Below are 22,467 nucleotides of genomic sequence, written 5' to 3' on the forward strand. Positions count from 1 at the left end.
TTTCTATTGGATTCCTCCATCCTGTGCTTCAAATGGCAGCGGGAGGATGGGGACCCACTGGGGGCTGCTTGGTATCAACCGTGGGAGATGACAGCGCTGAGCCCTGCTCCAGCAGCTCCACAATGCTCAGGGCAGAGTGGGAGGTGGGGAGTCCCTGAGCAGTCTTTGGTGCCTTCCTGGTTGAGGTGGGTGCTTGGCCAGCTTGCACTGCTGCAGCCTGGGCATCCTTGGCTGCTGGTGAGGCTGCAGGACATTTCCAGCTGTCGACCGTGCACCTGACCTGTCTCCCCAGGGCTGTGCAACGGAATTGGATATTGATCTGCCTCATCCGTCTCACTTGGCTACCCGGGGCTTTCTGCCAGCCCCAGCACTGGGGTGGATGACCTGGGCAGCAGCAGATGGGACAGTGCAACCTTCCTGCACTGCCCGACTGCTCCAGGTGCAGCTGGCAAATCTTGGGCTGCTCTAATTGCCTTTGAAAGTGTGAGCAGAGAGCCAGAGGCGCCACACAAGGGCCAGAACCCCCCACTGCCTGCAGCAGCCAAGGAACCTCTGCCCGCAGGAGTTGCGGTGAGGATCAGAGTGATCCTCCTGCTCTGGGGGGATGTGAGGATGAGCCTGTGAGTGAGATGGCCCCAAGGACCCCCAGGGCGAGGGAATGCTGGCGGGCTCCAGCACAGGGGAACACAGTGCTGTGTGCGCACACTTAAAAACAGTACTGGCAACTTGTGCACAAGCAGGACTTGGGTGTTTCTGGGAGGGGTGGAAGCAAAAACCTGTGCTGTGTTTGCATGGACTTGCATCCATGTCCTCATGAGTGGTGATCCCTGTTCAGCAAGGGGCAGGTCATGGTGCTGATACCACATCTGGATGACATACTGTGGCTTCATCTTTGCCCACAGCACAGTGGGTGCAATATCTGCTCAGATGGGTGGTCGTCCCCACAATATCAGGGCAGGAGGATGAACGGGAACAGGGTGGGCCTCCCCCATGCCAGCCGGGAAGCGAGCAGGTTTGGAGAGCCTATGGCTGCCCTGGTGTGGGTGCAGCAGCCCCGTGCGCTCGGTGCAGTGTTTACTGCTTCCATCTTGGCTTGTTGCCTTATTTGTTCTCCTCTAATTGAGCAAATGCGCTGTCGGCAGCGCGGCTCGGCCAGCATCGACTTGATTAGGGGAAGGCATCGATACCACGCTGCGCGGCAGGAGGCTCGGGCTGACACTGTCAGACTACCCGAGACTCAAAGTTGCACTTTATTCATGATGTTTTGATTTCTCTTTCTCGGGGGACTCTGACTTTGATAGATTATGATGCGGTACCAGAACAATCTGATCCACCAGAGCAGCTTCCTTCCAAAACAGGCATTTGCCACCAGAGCCCAGCATTTCCTTGAATTTTTTTTTTGAAAGAAAAATGATGGCATAAAGAAATCTTGAGCTTTGTGCAGCTCAGTCATCCAGAATTAGCAACCAGAAAGTTAGTTTTCCTGCTGATGGGGTTGTTGGAGGCAGTTTATGTTGAGCTGATTCCTGGATGTGTTTTGCTGCTGTGGCAGCACTGGCAGGAGCTGTTTGTGTTCCACAAGTTGGAGTTTCTGGCTGCCAGTTCCCAAATCCTTCTTTTCCAGGTGGGCACCCACTCCAGTGCTGTGTTGTGCCTCTTCATGTGCCCAAACTCTCCCAGTCCTTGGGAATTTTGCAGGTGCCAGTGCAGGTGTAGGGCCCTCGCTGATCCCTTCTGTGAAGGTGCCAGAGAGTCACTGATCCCTCTGTCTCTGGTTCCTGAGGACACGTTACCCACCATGTCAGTGATTCACATCGCAGAGTATGTCTTCTGTTACTTCTTTCTCTTGTGTGACTCTGCTGGGGTTGCTGAGTGCTCATTGGCTCAGCACTGAGTACAATCCATTTGTCTGCTCTTCCTGTGGGTGCCGTGGGGGCTGCTCTTGGAGCTCCCCTGGAATTAGATATGAATTAAAATGAAATATTATCACAGCCATTTAATGACTTGAAGTCTTAAACAGCTTCACTTTCCTGTGTAGGATGGACAGGCCCTTTCTTGTTTCATGCAGTTCTTGTAGGTTTCTGCTGACTTGTGTTCCTGGCCACAGGGCTGTGTCCTGGCTCTCCACACAGCCTGGCTCTGAGCAGAGTGTATCAGGAGGGATGTCTGTGTGATGGGCTGCCCTGCTGAGGGGTCGAGCCCTCTCTTACAAGAGCAGCTGTGGGGACTGGGCTGTGTCTTGCTGCCTTGTCCTGGGGCTTTTGGTGGTGCTTTGCAGCTTCAGCCTTGTCTTGGCTTTTTCCTGAACTCTGTGGGGAGAGGGAGAAGTGCTGGACACTGTGCGTGACTGCCAGGGTGGGCAGGGACTGTGGGCACCCCTAGCCCTGCTCTCTGGCTGCTTGCTGGGCACAGGAGCTGTGGAGCCTTCTGAGCAGCGGGGCTGTAGAACACTTTTTAATGTGTCAAAACAGCATTTTCCCCCCATCTTGTTCTCGGAAATGTTTGAACTGCTTTTGCTAAAACTTCCCTCAAAATTTCAGCCTGAGGCAGATGCTCAATATGGGAGACATCAGAGCAAAAAATCTTGCACTGCACAAAGGCAGAGGAGAGGAATAATGGGGCTCTGAAAGCGGTGGGGAATTGCTGAGCACTGGCACCACCATCCATAAACTCTGGTAGCAGCCTGGGGATGAGCAGGATGCATCACAGCATCTTCCCTGGCATTGGCAGAGTTCCCATGGGTGGATTTGGCCCTTGGAAACATAGCACTAACCTCCCAGGTCACAACAGTACTGGCTGGAATCCCTCCTCCCCTGTCACTGGGTGACCCCACATGCTGTAGAGTGTTGGTGGCCTCAGCAGAGCTCACTCCTGTCCTAACCCAGCACCCACAGCATGTGCCAGCAGTGGCCTCCTGGTTCTCCTGGCTGAGGCTGTGCTGCTGCTGGCAATGCTAGAGGTCCTGTGGGTTGGACAGGGGCATGTGGGCTTTAGAATCCCTCTGAGCAGCTGGTTCTGCTGTGCTGTACAGGGCTTGGGATTCTGGGCAGCAGAGGAGAAGCTGGTCTGAAGGAGGTGCCATGGCCACCACTGCTGCTGGGCTCCAGCAGCTGGTGGATCCGGTGCTGGACCTGCAGTGCACAGCGGGCTGGGCAGCTGCAGTATTTACAGAGAGCTTGAGGAGTCTCTGAGGAGAGCCAGCACCACTCACGTATTAAACCAGAAATTGCATTTACCAACAAAAAAGGACATTTTATAACAGTTTTATTGGAGTCTTAATGAACAAATAAAGAAGCGGAGAAATCTGCACATGCATTTGTGAGATATAAAACTGACTGAATCAAGATGAAGCAGCAAGAAGTGTTGGCTGCTCTCCTTTCTGCTGGGTGGGGAAAACAAAACTGCAAAGAAGGGAAAGGAGAGGGAGAGGAGAGTAGGAAAAATGCTGAAGTGCGTGATCTGGGAACCATGAGGTCTCAGTAAGTGGTTCCTGTGACCCCACTAAGAGGTAGGAGGCAGCTTGGCAAAGCTGTCTGTCGACCTCCCACTGCACTACATATTGCAAAAGAAATTGGAAACTGAAGAAAAGTAGAAAAGCATTGATTTGGCCCCAGAATCTACAGCAGAGGGTGCTGCACTGGGGCCTTTGGGCATCTCCCCACGGTCTGCATTTGGGCACTAAGCACTGGCTCTGTGCCACATTGAGCCCCAGGATCCCACATGTAGAGCTTGGGGGTGCTGAAGGGACAGGTGGGGTCTGGAAGGCCAGCAGACCCAGGCATTATGGGCTGAGAACCATCTGTGTTAAGAGCAGCTTATCTGGCGCGAGTGTGACGAGATGGAGGTGCATTGGCAGGGGAGTCGGCGCATGCATGTGCCACAGCACGTGCCAGAGGCTGATGGCAGAGCATTGCACTGTGGGAGAGCCACTGCTGAGAGCAGCTGGGAGGTCAGAGCCACCCCAGGGGTGTGAAGGATGGAGCCACAGTGCTTGTCTCTGCCCCTGCTCCCGGTCTGTCCAGGGAGTGAAGAGCTGCAGAGCTTTGGAAAGTGCTCCACAGCCTTTCTGTGTCTCAGGGACACTGTGCCTCCGGTCCCCTCTCTTCCCTGCTGAGATTTCTGGGGCATGGCAGGCCCTCTCTTTCTTGTCAGCACAAGTGGCTCCAGTGGGGCTCCTGCCAAACACTTCCCAGGATGATGTATGATGCTCCTTCAGCTTGCTTCGAACTCTAGCTTCTCCTCTTCAGTAGAATTTAACTTCTTTGCCTGGAATATTAATAATTAAACATCAAGGAATTGCATCCCAAGCAGCCTTCTCAGATGAGTGTTTGTGATTGTTTTCAAGCTCCCAGCACTGAGTTAGGGCGACTCTTTGATGGGATTTTGCTGCTTTCAAACCGCTGACACCAGTAACCCCATAAATTAGCAGCTGATGGAGGGAAATCTCCTGGCTGTGGCTGTAGGTTTTTATGGTTTGATTTGTTAATAGGAGTTTTGGGTCACGGCCAGGAATTCCTTACCCAGCTCAGAGAAGGGTTTGCCCCATGGTGCAGTGGCAACGCTGGGCTGTGCCACGTGGGGCTGTGCTGGCAAGAGCTGGCACCAGCTTCGAGCAGCAGCCACTGTCAGTGGTGGCAGCATGCAGGGTTTTCAGGTGCCCAACACCATGTCGTGGGTCCCTGCAGTGGGATGGGGTGTAACAGCACCTGGGATTGGGCAATGGGACGTGTCTCTGCCATAACATAACATGGGTGGGAGATGGGCAGGGCTGGGGATGCCTGATTGTGACAAAGGCTGCAGACTGTGGCTGGTGTTTGCTGTGAAGGGGTTTGTTTGTGATGGTCTCTGCTGCAAAAGGGGGTTCTGCCTCCCTTCACTTCCTGCTTGTGCTGCTGCTGTGAAAGGGCAGCTTCTTGGGTGTCCTTATCCCACCTTACCTGCAGGGTGGTGTGAAACGCTACTGACAGAGCACATGTGGTGGCATTCACTGCCTGGCACGTGGCTGGGACAGGACCCAGCCCTGCTTCCTCCTGCCAGGACACACAGCATCATGAGCTTGAGGCATTGCCCAAGCATGGGACGGTTGTGGTGGCCAGTGGGGAGGGGTTTGCCTCCTCCACAGGTGTATGCCTGTGGTTCCTGCTCACAGCAGGGAATCATTCCTATCCAGGGAATCATCTTTTCAGATGTTAAACACGTTTTTCTGGACAGATGACCAAAGCAGGAACCTTCCCCTGTGTCCTGCCTGCACTCCAGCAATGCCAGGGACGTGGTGCCCCTGGCTGGTGGGTGCTGGTGTCTGGGGAGCCCCAGGCGGGCAGAGAACCCCTGGAGGGAGGGAGGCCAAGGGGGAACCCTGCAAGGAGAGGAAATGTGTGCTTCCAAACTCCAGGGCAGAGATGCTGCTGCAGGAAAGGAGCTAATGACGCTGTTTGATGTTTGCATTAAGCCTGGGCAGCACCAAGCACTGGGTTCTGAGCTCGGGGGAAGAGGGTCCCCAGAGGAGGAGAGTTCTTGTGCTGAGGTGCCACAGGGAGGGGATCTGCGGTCTGGACAGGGGACTTTCCCCATGGCAGGGGCAGTGGTAAGAGCTGAGCTGGCTGCTTCAGCCCTACCCAGCCTGTCCCTCTCTCCTGCCCATGGGATGGCTGCTGGAGGGGTCCTGGAGTGGCCATGTGCTCCAGGGTCCTGTTTCCACACTGTCCCCAGGGCCAAGAGTCTGTACCTGCACGTCCCGCTCCCACCCCTCGCTGTGGAGCTGAAGCCTCATTTATTCTGAAGGGAAAAGAATTCACATCTCACCGACCAACGGGAACCCAAATACAAATAAATTTCTCTCAAAGTGCAGTCGTTGGAGAAAACTAAAGGCCGTTAGTCAGGCTGACATCAGAGGAGCCGCATTCCCTCTGACAACCCGCACAGTCTTATGTTTTATTCACCAGGCCTGAAAAATACCTTCCCGAAGAGGGGGCCCATAAATAAACCAGTGTGATGAATATTACACAGGATAAAACTGATAAAGCCAGGCCCCAACCAGGAGCTGCACAACAAGGTTAGAAAAGCACAGGGGCTCATTGCATCAGATCCGGCATGGTGGGGTAGGAAGGGGAAGTGCCTGTGGGGATGCTTCTGGATCCTGGGAGAGAGGGGAGTGGGATGGGCAGAGCTGGCTCCGCTCCTGGCCACACATCCTATGGGAGAGGCAGCACAGGCAGATTTGGAGCGTCACAGGACTGGGGCTGTCTTGACAGCCTCTGCCTGGGGCAGGGGTAAGGGATTGGGGGCTGCAGGAAGCCCCAAGCCCTGCCTGGGGCAAGGGTAAGGGATTGGGAGCTGCAGGAAGCCCCAAGCCCTGTGTGGGGTGCCTTCAAAACAGGATCCTGGCTGTCTTGGTCTGTGCCTGCAGTGTGTGTCCTGGCTTTGAGATGGCCATGGTTATTCGCCATCTCACCTGTAGGGCTCTCAGAGTCTCTGGCCCTGAAAGCCTCAGGTTATTTTGCAGTTCTGTGTGGCATCCTCATATGCTGAAGCTTGGGGCTGAGCTGCATGTTACTGTGGACAGGTCCCTCATGTGCCCTGTGTTTCCTCACCATCGTTTCTGTGCCTGCGGGTTGCCAGGACTTCACCACCAGTGCCAGCAGCAGAGTGGCCGAGTCGTCCTTGCAGCCGTGTCCTGAGGGCCTGGAGAGCAGAGGTGGGCTCAGCCCTGCAGCCCTGGCCATGCTGGGGGCACTGAGGGGTTACAGACATGTGGAGAGGACCTTGGGGTGCTGCTGGTGTTGCAGGGACATCTCCTGCTATGGTATTTCTCAGAATGAAACACCTCTTAATTATTATATTGGTTTTGGGAACAAGACGCAAATTATGAAGCTGTGATAGGAAAGTGTTTTTGGAGAGGTTTCCATGTTTGGAATGGTGTTTAAGGGTCTCTTCCCTTCCCCAGCTGTGTGTGGGTGCTCAGGCCCGTGGTGATGTTGGTTCAGGAGGTGCCTGGTGATGTCTGTCGGGCTACCCTGGAACACATCTGGGGATGGGAGCAGCAGTGCCTCAAGAGGAAACCCTTCCTCCCCATCACACTGGATGCAGCTTGGTGGGGATCCCCTCCACGTCTTGGGTCCCCCCATGTCTCCAAAGAGCAGCCCCAGACAGTGTGTGGAGGGTTGGGTTCAAACCCCCGTGTTCGGAGGCTGCGGGACGAGGTGTGCGCAGATTTATGCACCCTTAGCCCATGTCTGGCAGATCCTGTATAAGCTGTGTGCGAACCTCCTTTGAAAAGTTCCTTCACTCTTCCTTGGAAACCCCAGACTGGACCCCGTGGGGAGCAGAGCAGCCCCCTGCCCTACTCCTCCGTGCTGTGTGGGAGACAGGAACCTTGAAATACGAGCACTTAGCTTTTTATTACCCCATTTAATTGCTGCCTGACAGCCTAATCCTGCATTAAAAACACCAGATCTCAGGGGAATTCACCATTGTTATTCAACATGTATCTTCTCTCTCCATGCTCAGAGGTCCCATCTGCTGCCTCCATCCACCCACTTGCTCCTGGGACATTCTGACCAGTGCTTGGTCCTGCTGGCAGTGACCTCTTCCCAGTGGAAGTGGTGGGTGCCAGGGAGGCAGAATGCAGGGGTGTTGCTCTGCCATCCCCTGCTGCTGGCACAGGCCCCTGGGCAGCAGGGAGAGGGCTGGGGCTGTTGGAGTGAACCTGGGCAGGTGTCAGGGAACCGTGTTACTCACAGGTAGCATAGCCAGGATGGAAACACTCACCTCTGTGCCCAGTTCCTGGTGGAGAGCTGCTCTGCACATGTGAAAACCATTTTGGGAAATCGCTTTTCATGTTGGGTACAGGTTTTGCAGGGTTTTTTTTCTTCTGAGCTGCAGCTCAGTGGGCCAAGCCCATGCCCAGGTGGGTGCTGGGTGTGGAGGGCACATGTGCTGCTGTGCTCAGGTATCGCGTCTGTGTCCTCCTCGCTGGGGGTGGGTCACCAAAGGGCTGCAGGACCTGACCATGTGCTTGGCCTCACAGTCACCAGGAACAGGAGTGGAGCATCCCTCCCTCCATGGGACCCACTGCCTCCCCTCCATTCCCTGACAGTGCCGCAGGGGCCAGGCAGGATCAGTGTGCTCATGCCCAGGTTCTTGGTGTTGTGCTCTCCTGGCAGAGCCCCCCACCTTGCACTGCCTGTGGGTCCCTGGCTGCCCCTCCCTGCTGTCAGCACTGTATCAAAAAAGCATAATTGATTTTCCTTTCTGCCAGCGCTTAACCCGGACTTCCCCGTGGCAGCAGCAGAGGGGCCGATCACCGCAGCTCTGGAGAGGGCAGTGAGCTGTGGTAATGGGCACTCTGTGAGCTGGCTGTGCCGCCCATAAATCCATCCACTCCTGGGAGTGTAGCTGGTCCATAACCATCCATCATGCCGAGTAACGCGGCCGCACCGGGCGGGTGTCTGCTCAGAGGCTGCTGGTTCTGCAGCTCCACGGAAGGGTGTGCGCTTTGAGCTCCCTCTGTCACAGAGCTTGGGCAGCCCTGCCACCACCATGATTCAGGGAAACCAACAATAAATGTGCCAGAGGTTTGGGTTGGGGCAGGTGTGGAGGGGAAGGTGGCAGGGCCGAGGGGTGAGCCCTGCTTGCTCTGGTTCTGGCAAGTGCAGTGTGACCCCCAGTGAAGTGGGGGCTTGATGGGGGCTTTCCAAAGGCTGCTACCCTTCTCTGTCCCCTGCACAGGTGCTGGGGCAGGAACATCAGTCCTCATGCCAGCAATCTTGGGAGTGGGCAGGGGAGCAGACCTGGGGCCAAGGATCCCATCAGTCTGTCCCCTTGCTCCCTTCCTCGTCTTCCTCCTCTTCTGAAGGTTTTAGGGCGAGACACTGAGCTTTTCCCCCAGAAGCCCATCCTAGATGGATGCAGAGCTCAGAGCTGCCTTGTTGGTGGTGTTGGCAGCTGAGCACAAGTAGCCACCCCACCCTCACCGAGTGCCTGTATTGACCAGAATCCCCTGGCACAGCCTTTAAATGCCTCCATTAACATTTTTGCATCTTGCTTATTGGGCCGAGGCCCCCTGAGGCCAGTGCATGGCATGCCAGGAGCACTGGGCACACTGTAATTGGGTTGGAGCTCTCAGTGTGGAGGGGTCTCTTTCCTTGAGTAATGACCTGGAATTTGATCATGCAGCTTTTATTAGATTGTGAGACTGAAAGTGTAACTGTGTGGGATCAAAGAGAAGCTGATGCTGCCGTGAGCCAGGGCCTGCAGGGCTGAGGGAGAGGAGCCACCCCAGGAGATGACAATACCCCAGCAGGCTGCTGAGGGGCTCCAGCTCCTAATAACAGAGCCACTCTCATGGAGCCAGCACAGCCCTGGTGCCTTGGTGGCTGATAGAGGACAACAGGCTCCTCTGCTGAGCTGCCACCAGCCTCTGGGGCCATCCTGCCTTGTGCCACCAGCCAGGACCTCAGTACCAGAACTTGGACCCTCTGGAGCTTGGTCAACCAAGAGGGAAGGTCCCCCCGGCTGCACCATGCCCCTGGACACACAGCCTGTTCCAGTACACCCCCGGGGACTGCAGGGGACCCTGGACACAGCCTGTCACAACATGTTCGAGGGGCTGTCCAGGAGGTCCCAGTAGGGCTGGTGCTGGCACTACTCACACTGGTTCTGGAGCTACTGAGGGCAGTGCTGGGACTGGGCAAGATGGCAGGGAGAGCAATTGCAGTGGTGATTAATGGTGTGCTGGCAGAGCTGACAGCTCATGGTGCCCACAGTGGCAGGGAGCAGCTGGATCCTCTGCTCCCAACAAGCTGCTTTGGTCCTCCCAAGCTGCAGGCTGTGCCTCGCTGGGGACTCTCAGTGCCAGCCGGGCTGCCAGAACTGTGCTGACAGTCCGTGCCGGGGCAGCTCTCCCCACTCTGGCCTCTCCTGCAGTGAGCAGGGCTCACGTCCTGTTCGGACATTCTGGTGGCAGTGCTGGGTTTATTAAGCTAATAAAACAATGTTAAGTACCTGCACAGCAGAGCCCCCTGAGGTCTCTTTATGTGCAGAGATGAGCTGGGGGATCCTAGAGCCTCCATGCCAATGGTTCCTCTAGCACGCTAATAGATGGAGAGGGGCAGGTAGCACTGTGCCAGGCTGCAAGGCAGGTGCCGTGGCACTGGGCAGGCCAGGTGCACGCCTGCCTCTCCTGACTTGCCCACCATGCTGTGTTCAGGCACCCTGCAAAGCCCCTCAGTGCCCCTCTGGACTCGTGGGGGCTGCTGGCCCTCAAGGAGCCGCACAACAGGGATACTGGTGGCATCTCTGTCCACCATCCCCAGTGCCTGTATCAGCCCAGTGCCAGAGCCAGCCTGGGAGAGCATCGTCCCACCCTGCCCCTGGGGCTCTCCTCTGTTCCTGACACTCAGGAGCTACTGCTTCATAAAACCAAGCAGGGTCTCCCTTGCCACAGACTGGTGGAGAAACACCTGACCATGAGCCCTTCATGCTCTGGCAGGGTGTGTAAGGGGCCTGGAGCAGTGTGGGAGCACCTCGGGATCGCGGTGGCGCAGCCCACCCGGTGCTGCAGTGCGTCCGTGTGGATGCCGTGGCAGGCAGTGCTCCAGCAGCATGCAAAGAAGGCCCTGTGTAATAGATAATAATTAATAGACTGCTCCGGCGGCAAGCTAGGTAAGTAGATAAATAATTTTAATTATCCTTGGGGAGGCTGTAAAATTCACACACAGCCCTTTATTAAACTCTGTGTTTACAACAGTCATTTATATTGTGTGTCATTTTGCATAAAACTCCCTCGGGGCTGAATAACACTGTGTAACACTGGCCCTGGCACTGCCGGCACTGCTGCTCCTCAGGAGCCGTGGGAGGGAGGGAGCGCAGCGGGCAGGGACCTGGGGCACATGGGCACCCCAGCACCTCTGGATCTCCTGGGACCTCTTAGTGTGCTCATTTGAAAATGAGGAACCAGGTGCTGCAGCTCCAGCCCTGCCAAGCTCTGCTCCCCATGGAGTCCCTGAGGGGTCCCCCAGACCCCAGCTCCTTGCCAGCAGAGTTGGTGGGTTTGTGCTGATGGCAGGGCATTTTTTTCCCCTTTTTTGCGCATGTCTCTCAGAAGAACCATAAATTCCGAGCTGTGAAATCCTGCTGTGTCAGCAGTCTGCAAAATGAAGTGATATTAAACGTGACAAAAGTCTCTCTAATTCACCCTGGCCAGTTCCTGCTTCCCTCCCTGAAGCTGTAATTGAGAAGTGGAGGAATGGAGATTGCCGTCCTCCCTGCCTGGAATCCACTAAGTGATTCAGGCCTGCCAATCTCATTAATTAAGGATTATTTACAAATAATCTGCTCTGACTGTGCCACACACGCTGCCATGTCCATGCGTGTGTGCTCCCACCTGTCCCACGCGTGTACACATGAGCTTGGCGAGCCCCTTGGCTGTGGAGCACCTGCACATTGCTCCAACTCCTGTGGGGCTTTGGGACTGGTTTTGCAGGGCAGGGGGTCAGCAGCAAGCTGGCTGTGACCCTCACTGTGCCCCTCAGGTGACCCTCACTGTGGCAGCAGAGCCACCGCTTGCTCGCTGCAGTGACCTTTGCAGAGCACTGCACTCCACGCACTAACCATGTTTCCACTGGTAGATTCCCTCAGAGTCAGTCCCTGCCAGCATCAGGATGAGTCTTGGGGAATTTGAAATCACTTTTACAGGAGCAGTGTGTGCTGATCCTGGACAGGTTCTGTGTGGGCATTTTCAGTGCTGGAGGGGCTGGGTGATGCTGTTCCACCACAGAACCATCCAGATTGTGCCTGGTGCTCTTTGCTTGCCTGGCCAAGGGAACGTGTGCCTGGGGGCCCCACAGCCTCTAACTGTGCCAGGTGGGCTGCAAGGAGAGGGTTCGTGTTCTCTGGAGTGGCAGTTTCCCTGGGGAGCACTGGTGGGTGGCTGGGTTGCCGCTGGCACCGCACATGCTTAGGTGGCTGGTCTGCAAAGCATTCCAGCAGCAAGGAGTGAGGTTATGTGCCAGGTGGGCTGTCACCAACTCCAGCTGCTCTGCAGCAGGTGGTGCCACCTCAGTGGTGTCTGTGCTCACCCCGCTCCAGAGACGGGGAGGGAAGGAACTCTGTGGAAGGTCATCAAATAACTAGAGTTTAATATCCCCATGATAGGGCTGACATTTGTATCATTAATTTAAAACACTTTATTTCTTATTTGTTAAGTCAGAATCGTTTTCAACAGGCTGAATAACTCACCCTCCCTAACTGCAAACTCATGTTTGATTGTTTCTTTCTCTGTTTGGTTTTTGTTTCTATTCTGGGAAGGTCCGTGAGACATCAGGACAGAGTGCTGTGCTGGTGTTACCTGTCCAGGTGATCCTGGGATATCCCTGCAGACAGGCAGCTCTCAAGTTCTCTCCTCTGGAGGACACAGAGGTGTGTCCCTGCGCCTCTTTGAAGGCCAACCCCATGTTGACCATGGGCAGGGTACAGGGGTGGTTTGAGGAGCTGGTGCTGGGGTAGTTTGGGGATATGGTGCCAGGGTGGTTTAAGGACCCGGTGATGGGTTTGGGGACCTGGAGCAGGGAAGAGCACTCCGGTGCCACACCAGGCCAGGGTTATCAGTTAATTTTAGCAATCAATGCTATTGATGCCGTGCTAGCTGAGAAAGCCACTGGAGGGCTGTTCTTCCAACTCATTACATTTAGAGATGAACTATCCCCTTTTTATATAAATCCTGACAAATAAAGATAAAATAGGATGTTTTCCATAGAGCTGCAGCCCAGATTCAGGGCTGGCACTGTTTGGGGCACCCACGTCTTGGAATGAGCAGGACCTGGAGCAGACATGCCAGAGGCTGTCACCTCTGGGTCCTGCGTGTCCTCTCTGATGCATCTCTCAGTGGATGCAAAACCTCCTGAAGGTCCATTCCTGTTTCACAACCAGAGGGTATGGGGACAGACCTTGAGTGTGACCATCCTGATGGCATCAGCAGGGAGCCCTGAGCAGGCCAACAGGAACAGGAGCACTCTGAGCCATCTGGGACACAGGGCATGTGCAGGTTTCCCTTGGGCTGGCATCCCTGCTCCTCCTGGAGTGCAGTGTGTCCCTTGGAGCTGGGCATGCAGAGCAGCTCCCAGCCTGGGCACGGAGCTGAGGCGCCCACAGGTCTGGCGCAGTGGCTGCAGCCTGGCTTAGTGGAGAGGGGGATCCTTCCATTTACTTTTGTAGTTTTTCATTTCAAGATGAAATTAAGCTACAGAAAGAAAACCCAAACCTTTTTTTTACAGCACTGCATCAACACATCCCTCGAGGGGAAGACACTCACACAGAGGTTTTCCTGCATTTTGTTTGTCCTCATGTCTCCGCTCGGCGCTTTCAGAATTCGCCCCTGGCCCCTTCCCTGCACACTGGGCTTGGTGCTTTGGGGTTTGTTTCTTTTTGGGCTATTGTTTCCAATCAATTTCACAGTAGGTTTGTGGTTAGGATGAAAGCCTCCCCTGCCCTCTGCTTGCTTAGATGTGTTTTGTGTCCCTGCCGATGCAGCTGAGAGCAGCGGGAGCGAGTGGGGATCCCATGCAGGGCAGCTGCCCCTTGCCCATGGGTCACCTACCTCTGCTCCACAGCTCAGCTCGCGCACAGTGCCCACAGCCGGAGACACCCCAGTGCCCATGGGTCTTCCCTCGCAGTTGGGTCCTGCTTGGCTGCTTGGTGTTCCTGCAGGCTTCTCCAACCGCTCTGGTCCCCCTGTCCCCACTGGCTTCATCTCAGCCATTCCGCTGGCTCCACATCCCAGTACCATCCCAGAGCAGATCTGTCTCCTTGTGCCATGTCCCACCAGGTTCTCACTGAGAGGTTGAGCCACAGGTTAATTTATGGTGTGGGGGAATGCAGAGGGGAAGAGCATCTGCCCACTAAATAAGTCATGAAGCCAGATCCCAACAGCACAATTAGAACCCTCCGTTAATGATTATTTATGGGGCTGGGAATGCTTATTTAACCTGACTATATTAAATATTAAACCAAATTACAATATTTATACCAGTATTTACAACGAAAGGGGGCAGCGGTGGGTAGACAAGGGGCATACGGTGTCAGGGGGACTGTGGGTAACACACAGGGGTCACGGGGACTGGAGAAACAGTCACAACTCTGTGTCCCACCCCAGCCTGGCCATGGCTTGCAGGACAGGCAGGAACATGGGCTGCTGTTTGCCAAGTCCCAGTGGAGAACAATACCCCATTGAACTGATTTCACTTCCAATTGGAAAGTCTGTTGTTGATGAAGAGCTGAGCACACACCCCTTTGCAGGGCACACTGCAGGACTGCTCTGCCAGAGGGTCCTGCTGTGCCCACACGCCTCTGGGGGACTGTTTGCTCTCCAAACCAGAGTGGGAAGGAATCATCTCGTGCTTTTGGGGGTGCAGTGGCTGGCTGTCCCATGACCACCAGGGAGGATGAGCTGTGCTAGCCCCAGGTCACATTCTGTCCCATGCTCTGCCATCAAACCAAGCCAGCAGCCCTGGTAGCAGGGGCTGGAGAGCCTTGTAACCCCTTGCCAGGGCTGGTCTGTCCCCTCCAGCTTTGGCAGAGGTGCAGTGCCTTTGTGACTACTAATGATATTTTCAGGTGTGCAGTCTAAGGATGTGGCTAATCAAACCCTCAGCATGAGCTGTTGGTTTGGGGTCAGAGGTATGTGCTGCACCCAGAGCAGTGCTTTGCTGCTTTTGTCTTCCTCAGTGACGGAGGTGACAGCTGGTCTCAGTGGCCACAGGATCTGGGATTCTCAGTGTCCCCCACTGGGGCTCCCAGCTGCTTGTGCCCAGCACCTGTGGCATCCTGGAATGCGGCTCCCTGTGGCAGAGCCATGGCTCTGGTGCCACTGGCCCTCACAGCTGCAGATCAGTGCAGATCCCTCTGTGCTCCTGAGCTGCTGTGATTGTCGGTTCTGCAGCCCATTGCAGATAAAATGATGATTAAAGGGTCCTACCCTATGAGCAGACAACCATGTTGACCTTATTTAGGCTCCTAATCAATTTGCCCCCGGTGTGATTAATTGAGATGCTTGCCATTGATTTTCTGTGAGACAGGAGTGGCTGAGGTGGGATTCACCGGGATGCCTGCAGGGAGATCTCTGCAGCGGCAGCGCAAAGCTGAGCTGCAGAGTCCTCGGTGAGGCAGAATTATCTATGCTCTCCTCAGCCATGACTCCCAGGATAGCCTCCCTGCTGCTGCCCATGGGAGGTGCAAGGGCTGGTCACATAGCACCAGGTGGGATTGGGCTCCCTCCCAAATGGTTCCATGGATATGGGACCCGGGAAGGATGATGTACTCTTCTGAGTGGACCAGCAGATCAGGGAAGAGCCCCTGCAGCCAGTGCCACTGTGAGTCCCTCTGCAAGGGGCAGTGTGACCCCCTCCCTGAGCATCCCCAGTGGAGATGCTGTGGGATCACCTATCACCATGACCCCTGCGTGAGCAGCCTCAGTGGGAAAAGACCTGCCCAGAGCCTCACACTGGGAGTGAAGGACCTACAACACAGATAATTGGAAAGGATTTTCTAGCTAAATTGCTGAGCAGATGGATTTACCCTGGACTGGTCCTTGTGGACTCTGGAACATTTTCTTTTCTGTCATAGTTCCTTTTTATGACCTGCCATTTGCTCCAGCAAGCAAGAAGTGAGCCCTTGGCACCCAGCTCCTGCTCCAGCTGCCATTCAGGAACACAGCGGCATCGCTGCTGGGAGCCACGGATCCTTTTCAGGAAAGTGCCAGGGCCTGGCAGGATGCCCCTGCTCACTGCAGCTCCCTGGGCATGTGGGGGCTAGTGGGGGCCAGAAGGGTGGAAAGGGGCAGTGCCAGCTGAGGCAGAGGAGTTGGCAGCTGCTGGCGGTGCAGGATGTTGTGTCAGCGATGCGGCCCTGGGTTTATGATGAGCCGTGAGTCGTTAACAGTGACCACCTGCAGGGGGTGCACAGCCAGAGTGGGGACCGGCTGGGGGTCTGTGGCACAGGGGAAGAGTGAAACCCTATCCCAGTTCAGCAGAACCCCTCTGTGGTAGAGGCACATGCAGAGGTGGTGACCCTGGGGAGAGGGGTTGGTGTTTCCCTTGCAATGATTCCGCCATTGGCATTTCCAAACAGCAATTCCACCAGTTCCTTCAGCTTCCAGTGTCCCAATTGATGACTGGTATTTCTCTTTCTTAGAAGAAGTGGAAGAACAACACCATCTCCCACCCAAAGCCCTTCCCCTTCCTCCAGCAGCGTTCCTGCCATTTACATTAAAGGCTATAACGGGTTGGAGTAAATGGAGCAGGTTTGCAATTAGTTTTCCAAGTACTTATCTCATTAAAGTAAATGAATTATTGATTTAGTGACACTCATGCTTTTAGTGAGCGGCACAGTGCCATCCCCGCTCGGTTCCCCAGCTCCTCGCAGCCGGGCCTCACACTCCTGCTCCTGTGTGCACACGTGTGCAGGCACGTGGGCAGTGAGTGGCCACTCTGCCTCTTCCTTGGCTTCAGAGCCAACGCTGGGTGTGAGAGTCATATCCAAGGGAGCAGGGACGTGGTTTTGTGATGGGCCCTGTGGAGTTGTGGGTAGGTATTGGGAGCAAAGCCCCTGGGGAGAGGTGGGCTAGGGACCCACTGAGGTCTGTGCCCTGAAGGCTGTGCCCAGGACACAGTCTGGACCCCACTGCTCTGCAGTGCTGCTGTGGGCATGGCAGCTGCAGCGGGACACCTCCTGCCAGCCTGTCCATGCTGTGCAGAGGATGATGAGGGAGGCAGGAGGGAAGGCAGCTCACCCCCACCACAGCCACTCAGCTTGCTCATGTCCATCAGCACAGCACAGGGCTGGCATGGGGCTGCCAGGCAGTATTAGGGAACTGGGGCTGCCTGTGGCTCCTCTGGCCATCCCAGCACTCACCAGGGTGGGGAATGGGATGTGTGGGGTGTGGTTGGGGCTGGCACTGCCCAGCATAGCACAGCTACAGGAGGTTGAAGCACTGACAGCTGTTCTGGAGCCAAATGCTCATGGCTGAACCTGCCACCCACAGCCAACTGCTGATTCATCACTTTTGCACTTCTCTATAGAGAGATTTAATCTCTCCTGTAAGATAAAATACTCCATTAAGGAGAACCTGCCTGCTCAGAGCTGCCCCTTGCCATGGTCCAGGCAGGAAGGGCTGGACTGTCCTGCTGAGGCTGTTGCTGCTGGGAGCACCGAGAGCGGCCTAGGGAGCACCAGCCCCACACGGGGCCGCTGGACACACACCCATGTCTGAGGTGGGGTGAGATGGGAGGCTGTGGGAGGGATGCCAGTGGGATGAGCTGGGAATGCCAGACTCCTCTGGCAGTGCTTGCTGTGCCAGCTGGTGCCACATGGCTCTGCCAGTGGTTTCTATGGTGGACATGGGCATTGGAAGCAGTTTGATCTCCTTGCTGGGAAGAAGAAGGTGGTGATGTCACAGGAGCTGTACTCACCAGGTGGGAGAAGGTGCCAGAGACTAGTGGAATTTGCAGGAAGGACTTTGGCTGGGAGGTTCACAGCTGTTCCTCAGGCAGGGTTTGGTGACCAGCAGTGCTGGCATGGGCTGTGCTGAGTGTCACAGTGCTGTGCTCTTGCCTCTGCCGCTGAGGGACCTGTGGCTGGAGCTGGTGCTCAGCTCTGTGTTGGGACCCTGTCCATCCCCAAGGCTGTCTTTGGGATAGGGTTCCCAAAGTGGAGGCAGTGCCATATTTTGTCCCTGTCTCCAAGACAGTACCACTCTTTCCAGACTGCAGGGACTGGTTCAAGGACTCTCCTGAGCTGTCCTAGAGCCATCCTGGTGATGGCCCCTTACTGGCCCCACCAGGAGAGCCAGGACTTCTCTGGGTGCTGCCTGAGCATCTTCTTTGCTATCAGGGGACAGCGTGGCATGGCCCTGGCTCAGCCATGAGCAGAGCAGGATGGCAGGGAAGCATGTCCCAGGAGTGGTGATGCAGGAGCCAGCCCCCACCACAGCCCCTGTCTCTTCTGCCCCCACCTATACTGCTGGGAATGGGACATTTTATCTATCTTAGTTAAAAAAAAAGTCTTCTCATTTAATTAAAAGTGTTGACATTGTGCCTGGCCATCCCACCCGCCAGAGAGCGTGGTTATAAATTAAACATTAAACCTTTAATGGCCCATAAAGAAATATTCACTGCTGTTCTGTATATGGGGATATAAATAGAGAGGCCTGTGGGGGGAGGGGCGGGACATTATTTTTCCTCAGCCAGATAATCTTTGCTAATGAATTTAATTAAAATCAAAATTAATTTAGGATTTTTGGTGGAGGGAAGGAGGGTCAAAATGTACTTTGAGAAACTACCATGAAGTTTGCCAGCAGATCGAAGCCAGGCCTGCCTGAGGGTTTGCCCCACAGATGTAGCGTGGGATGGGGAGTGTTGAGGTGCAGCATCCGTGGGGTCTGTGCAGCTGGGTCACATGGGTTTCCTGTGCAGACTCCCTGATTCAGATCCAGGTGGTTTTAGCTGGGTTGGAGTCACCTGTTCTGGCAGCAGGTCCCTGTGAGGCTTCACAAATCTCCAGCTGGAGCCAGTCAGTCCAGAGCTCTGCCAGGACAGCAAGGACTGAGGCAAGATCTCCCCAGTAATGCCCAGAGCCACTCCTGCTCACCTGCCATCAATGCCCTGCCAGGGGTTTCCCTCTCCCACTTTCGTGCATGTGGACAGGGATGCTCTGGCTGAGCATCCCACTCCCTGCAGTGCCAGGACCACCGGAGATTTCTGCCTGGGCTGGTGTGGGCTCAGCGATTCACTGTCAGTGCCAGCAAACACAGCACATTCCAACTGTGGCACATCCCAGCTTCTGGGCCACACAATGCTGTGGGGAGCTTCTCAGAAGGCATCTTCCTTGGGAAATGTGTTTGGGAAATGCAGCGTTACCCATCGCTGAGCCTCCCTGAGGAGCTCACAGTGTCAATTATTCATTGTGTTACAGACAGACTGGGCTACCAGCACTCCCAGCACTCCCAGCACTCCCAGCACTCCCAGCCCTGCTGCTGAAGCTCTGTGCCTGCTGTGTCTCCTGATCCCAGCCAGGATTCTGGTGGGCGCTTCCTTGGCAAAGCCATCAAAGAGCTCAGGAGTGGTGGCTGCAAGGCAGGAAGCTCTGCCGGGCCCAGGGGTGCAGGGGTGTCCCCACGCTGCTGGGAACCAGGGAGTTCCCAACCAGCTTTTTAGGACACCCATGCCCCACAGCTGGGTCTGCCCTGGCCTGGGGCGCTGGGGATGGGACATCCCCAGCCTGGCGAACACAACGTGCTGTGCGAGAGCGTTTGGGAGGGTTTTTATCATAAGAGTGCTAATGGAAGTCAGCACCAACCTAATGAGCTGTGCTCCTCCATGAATCTCATTCATTGAGGCAGGAATTACCATAATTGATTATCCTGCTGCGTGGCTGAGAGCCGTGTTTGCTAACACAAGTGCCTGGGAAGCAGCTCTGCACTCCCTGAGCCGCCACCGCGTGTGGCTGGGCCTCCGGACCCTTCACAGGGCAGGGACTCACCAGTATGGGCCGTGGGTTTCGAGGATCCAGGCTTAGTGTCCCTGCACTCACACTTGGCACCCAGGGCCGCCTTGTCTCAGGGTGCTGCCCCTGGGGCAGCATTCCAAGCATCACAGCTCCAGCAGTTGGGAGCAGAGCCGTTGGGCAGGTGGGACTCAGCACTTCCAGGTCACCAAAGCAGTAGGTATGGACACACACAGCCCTTGCTCACTCCTTAACCACCCCTGGGATGTATCAGTGTTCTCATTACTTCTGAGGGTCTGACATGATTGATGAACGTTTGCATTGGCCATGCTGCAAAAGCCAATTAGTTGAAGTGCAGCTTTCAGGAAGTTTTCTTTGAAATTTGGCTTAATTTTCCAAGAAGTGCCCAGAGCCAGGACAGCAGTGGAGCAGTGTGCTCCAGGGATCACTCCTCACAGGAGCGTGTCACTGTGCTGGGGTGGACAGAAGGCTCAGGATACACCAAACCAGTTGTGCAGCTGATGCTTCAGCGATGGCAGTGTCCTGTCCCACTCTGTGGGATGTGTGTGGGGCCAGCTCTGCCTTGTCCCACGCTGTGGGTCTGTGGCTGTGCTTGCAGGGTCCCAGGGGAGCCAAGGAAGGGACCTGTGCTCCATGAGGCCTGGGTTGGGTTCAGGGTGGACTGGTGGAGCTGGAGGTGGCATTGTGTGCCCATCGCCCCGGGCAGGGAGTTGGTGGGTGCTGGTGATGTTCATATGCCCCTGGCCAAGCCCCTAGCCTGGTCACTGGCTCCTGGCCAGCACAGGCTTCCAAGCACCCCGGAGATAACACTCACATCCATACTGATATCCCAACATTGTGCAGTCGATGAGCAGATGGCATTGACTGTAACAGGTTAGTGATGATGATCATTGATTTTAATTCTTCCTCCTCTTTCCCATCCTTTCTAGAGAGCTGAGCGTGAGCGCTGTGGGAGGAGCTGGGCTGAATAAAAGGTATGGAGTGTTTGGATCCAAGTAGCTGCACTGGGCTCTGCCTTGGCTGCTCCAGGAGTCCCTCCTGCATGCTAAACCCTGCATGTGAGGGGCCGGTGCTGGGTGCTTGGCGCGGGGCCGTCCGGGACAGGGCAGCACCCTCAGCTCGTGGCACAGTGTCTGGGGCAGGTGGGCACAGAGCCATGCGTGGGGAAGGGATGGGAGGAAGGCTGCCTGCTCCCCTCTGCCAGCAGCCCTGGTACCCCCTGGGTGTTGAGCCCCCATGCAGGCGTGTCTTGATGGCGTGAGTCCTACGTGAGGAGAGCTGAGGCTGCCATGTCTGTGAGTGTCCATGTGTGCCAACTTGCTGTCTGTCTGTCCATCCTATGAGGCTCCTGGCAGCCATCCCTGGGGAAGTCTTTTGAGGGGACCCTGCCCTTACTGGTGGGGCAGCAGCCCCCAGCCCTGTCCTGACCTTGACCTGGCCCACCACAGTGGATGTTTGCCCCCAGGCTCCTACAGCCTGTGCTGAGAGGTGTCACAGCAGCTCATGGTGTCCCTTGGGCTGAGGCAGGTGATGGCTGATGCATGTGAAAGGTGGGTCAGACCAGTGGGTGCCGTGCACTGGGAGCCGCCACCATGCAAAACAATGGAGGAAAGAGGTGTCAGGGTGAGTAGAACTCCTGTCCTCCTGTCCCTGTTACCTACAGTGACTGGCTGGAAGGGGATTGTGGTCTGGAAGGGTCCTGAGATGCCATGAAAAATGTGGGAAAAGAGCTGCTGGAAGGAACAAGAAGGCGGGGCAGGAGCAGGGCTCACAGGCAGCACAAGCCAGAAGCCGGCTGGGCTGTGCCCGAAGGGCACCTGCTGGTCTGCAGCAGTGGTGAGGGCTGCAGGGCCAGGGCTACAGGGCCAGGGCTCCCCCATCTCTGGCTCTCATGTCTGTACTGATGCCGTGGCGTCACTCCCTGTGCCGAGGAGAGAGCTTTGCTCCTTCCCAGGGTCTGGCTGCACAGGGGATTGGGCATTGCAGGTCAGTCGAAGAGCTGCGGGTGTTCAGGTGCCAGAGCACACTGAGCTGTGGCCACACAGTTGTGTCTGGAGAGGAGGTGTGCCTGTGGTGAAGGGGAGGACAGCAGGTGGGTGTCCTGCAGCTGAGCTGCCCTGCCCAGTCTGGGTGGGAGGGTTGGGATGTGGCACAGGGGTCTGGGCACTGTTTGTGCAGGGGCCTCAGAGTGATGGGTGTGCAGAGCTGGGGGGCTGCAGCAGGAGGGGTGAAATGGCACTGGGGAGATGCCCCTGCCTCTGCCTCTGCCCTGGTTCCAGGACAGTTCTGCCCCCCTGCCCAGTGACAACCTGTATTTTGGCTGCTGGTGATGGAAGTGTTTCATTCTGCTGCATTGGGCCCCTGTGCCTGTCTCACACAGCAGCAGTGGTGGGTCTGGCAGACTGTGGGGACCCCAAGCTATGGCTGGGGCTGCATTTGCAGGGCACAGAGAGAGAGGCGAGGGTTTGGATCACTGAAATACAAGAGGGAGCAAGGAGCCCCCGACCCCAGTGGCTTGCAGTGGTGCCTTTGCTGCTTTATCACTCTCCCAGTGCTGAATTATTGAGAGTGTTGCTCTCGTTTATTGCCGTGCTGGAGAAGAGCTCCCTTCGCCCAGCGCTGCTCTGAATATGATTATGGGGCTGGAGATGTCAAAGCCAGCTGGGCCCCAGAGACCGATCTGCTGCCCCCCTCGCTCCTGTACTTCCCTTATCCTTATTTATTTCCTCACTCCCGTTCCTGATTCAGTGCTCATGGTGCCCTCACTCCCTCCACCGTGCAGTGCCCCAGGAGGATGGAGATACAGTGCCTGAGGAGCAACACTGCCCAGCTGCTGAGCCTGCGGCGTGTGCCAGGGGCAGCTGGGGGCTCGTGCCCCACAGGGAGGATCCAGCTACCCCAGGACCCTCCTGACTTATCCCCATGGCCGAGCCCACAGACAGCTCTCTGCTG

At 55.9% G+C, this 22,467-nt stretch overlaps 1 protein-coding gene across 13 annotated transcripts in view; it reads left to right on the forward strand.

Annotated features, from left to right (window-relative positions):
• RBFOX3 (RNA binding fox-1 homolog 3) overlaps positions 1-22,467 on the forward strand; it is a 145,593-nt gene that overhangs the window by 95,298 nt on the left and 27,828 nt on the right. For 12 of the 13 annotated variants that reach the window (XM_071573547.1, XM_071573550.1, XM_071573548.1 and 9 more), the window contains exon 3: positions 20,445-20,489. The exons of the other annotated variant lie outside the window; for it this stretch is intronic. The gene's annotated coding sequence lies outside the window, so the exon portion shown is untranslated. The remainder of the gene's footprint in view (positions 1-20,444; positions 20,490-22,467) is intronic. 13 annotated transcript variants of the gene reach the window in all.

The sequence above is a fragment of the Pithys albifrons genome, chromosome 19 (genome assembly GCF_047495875.1).
Source record: "Pithys albifrons albifrons isolate INPA30051 chromosome 19, PitAlb_v1, whole genome shotgun sequence".
Lineage (NCBI taxonomy): Eukaryota > Metazoa > Chordata > Aves > Passeriformes > Thamnophilidae > Pithys > Pithys albifrons.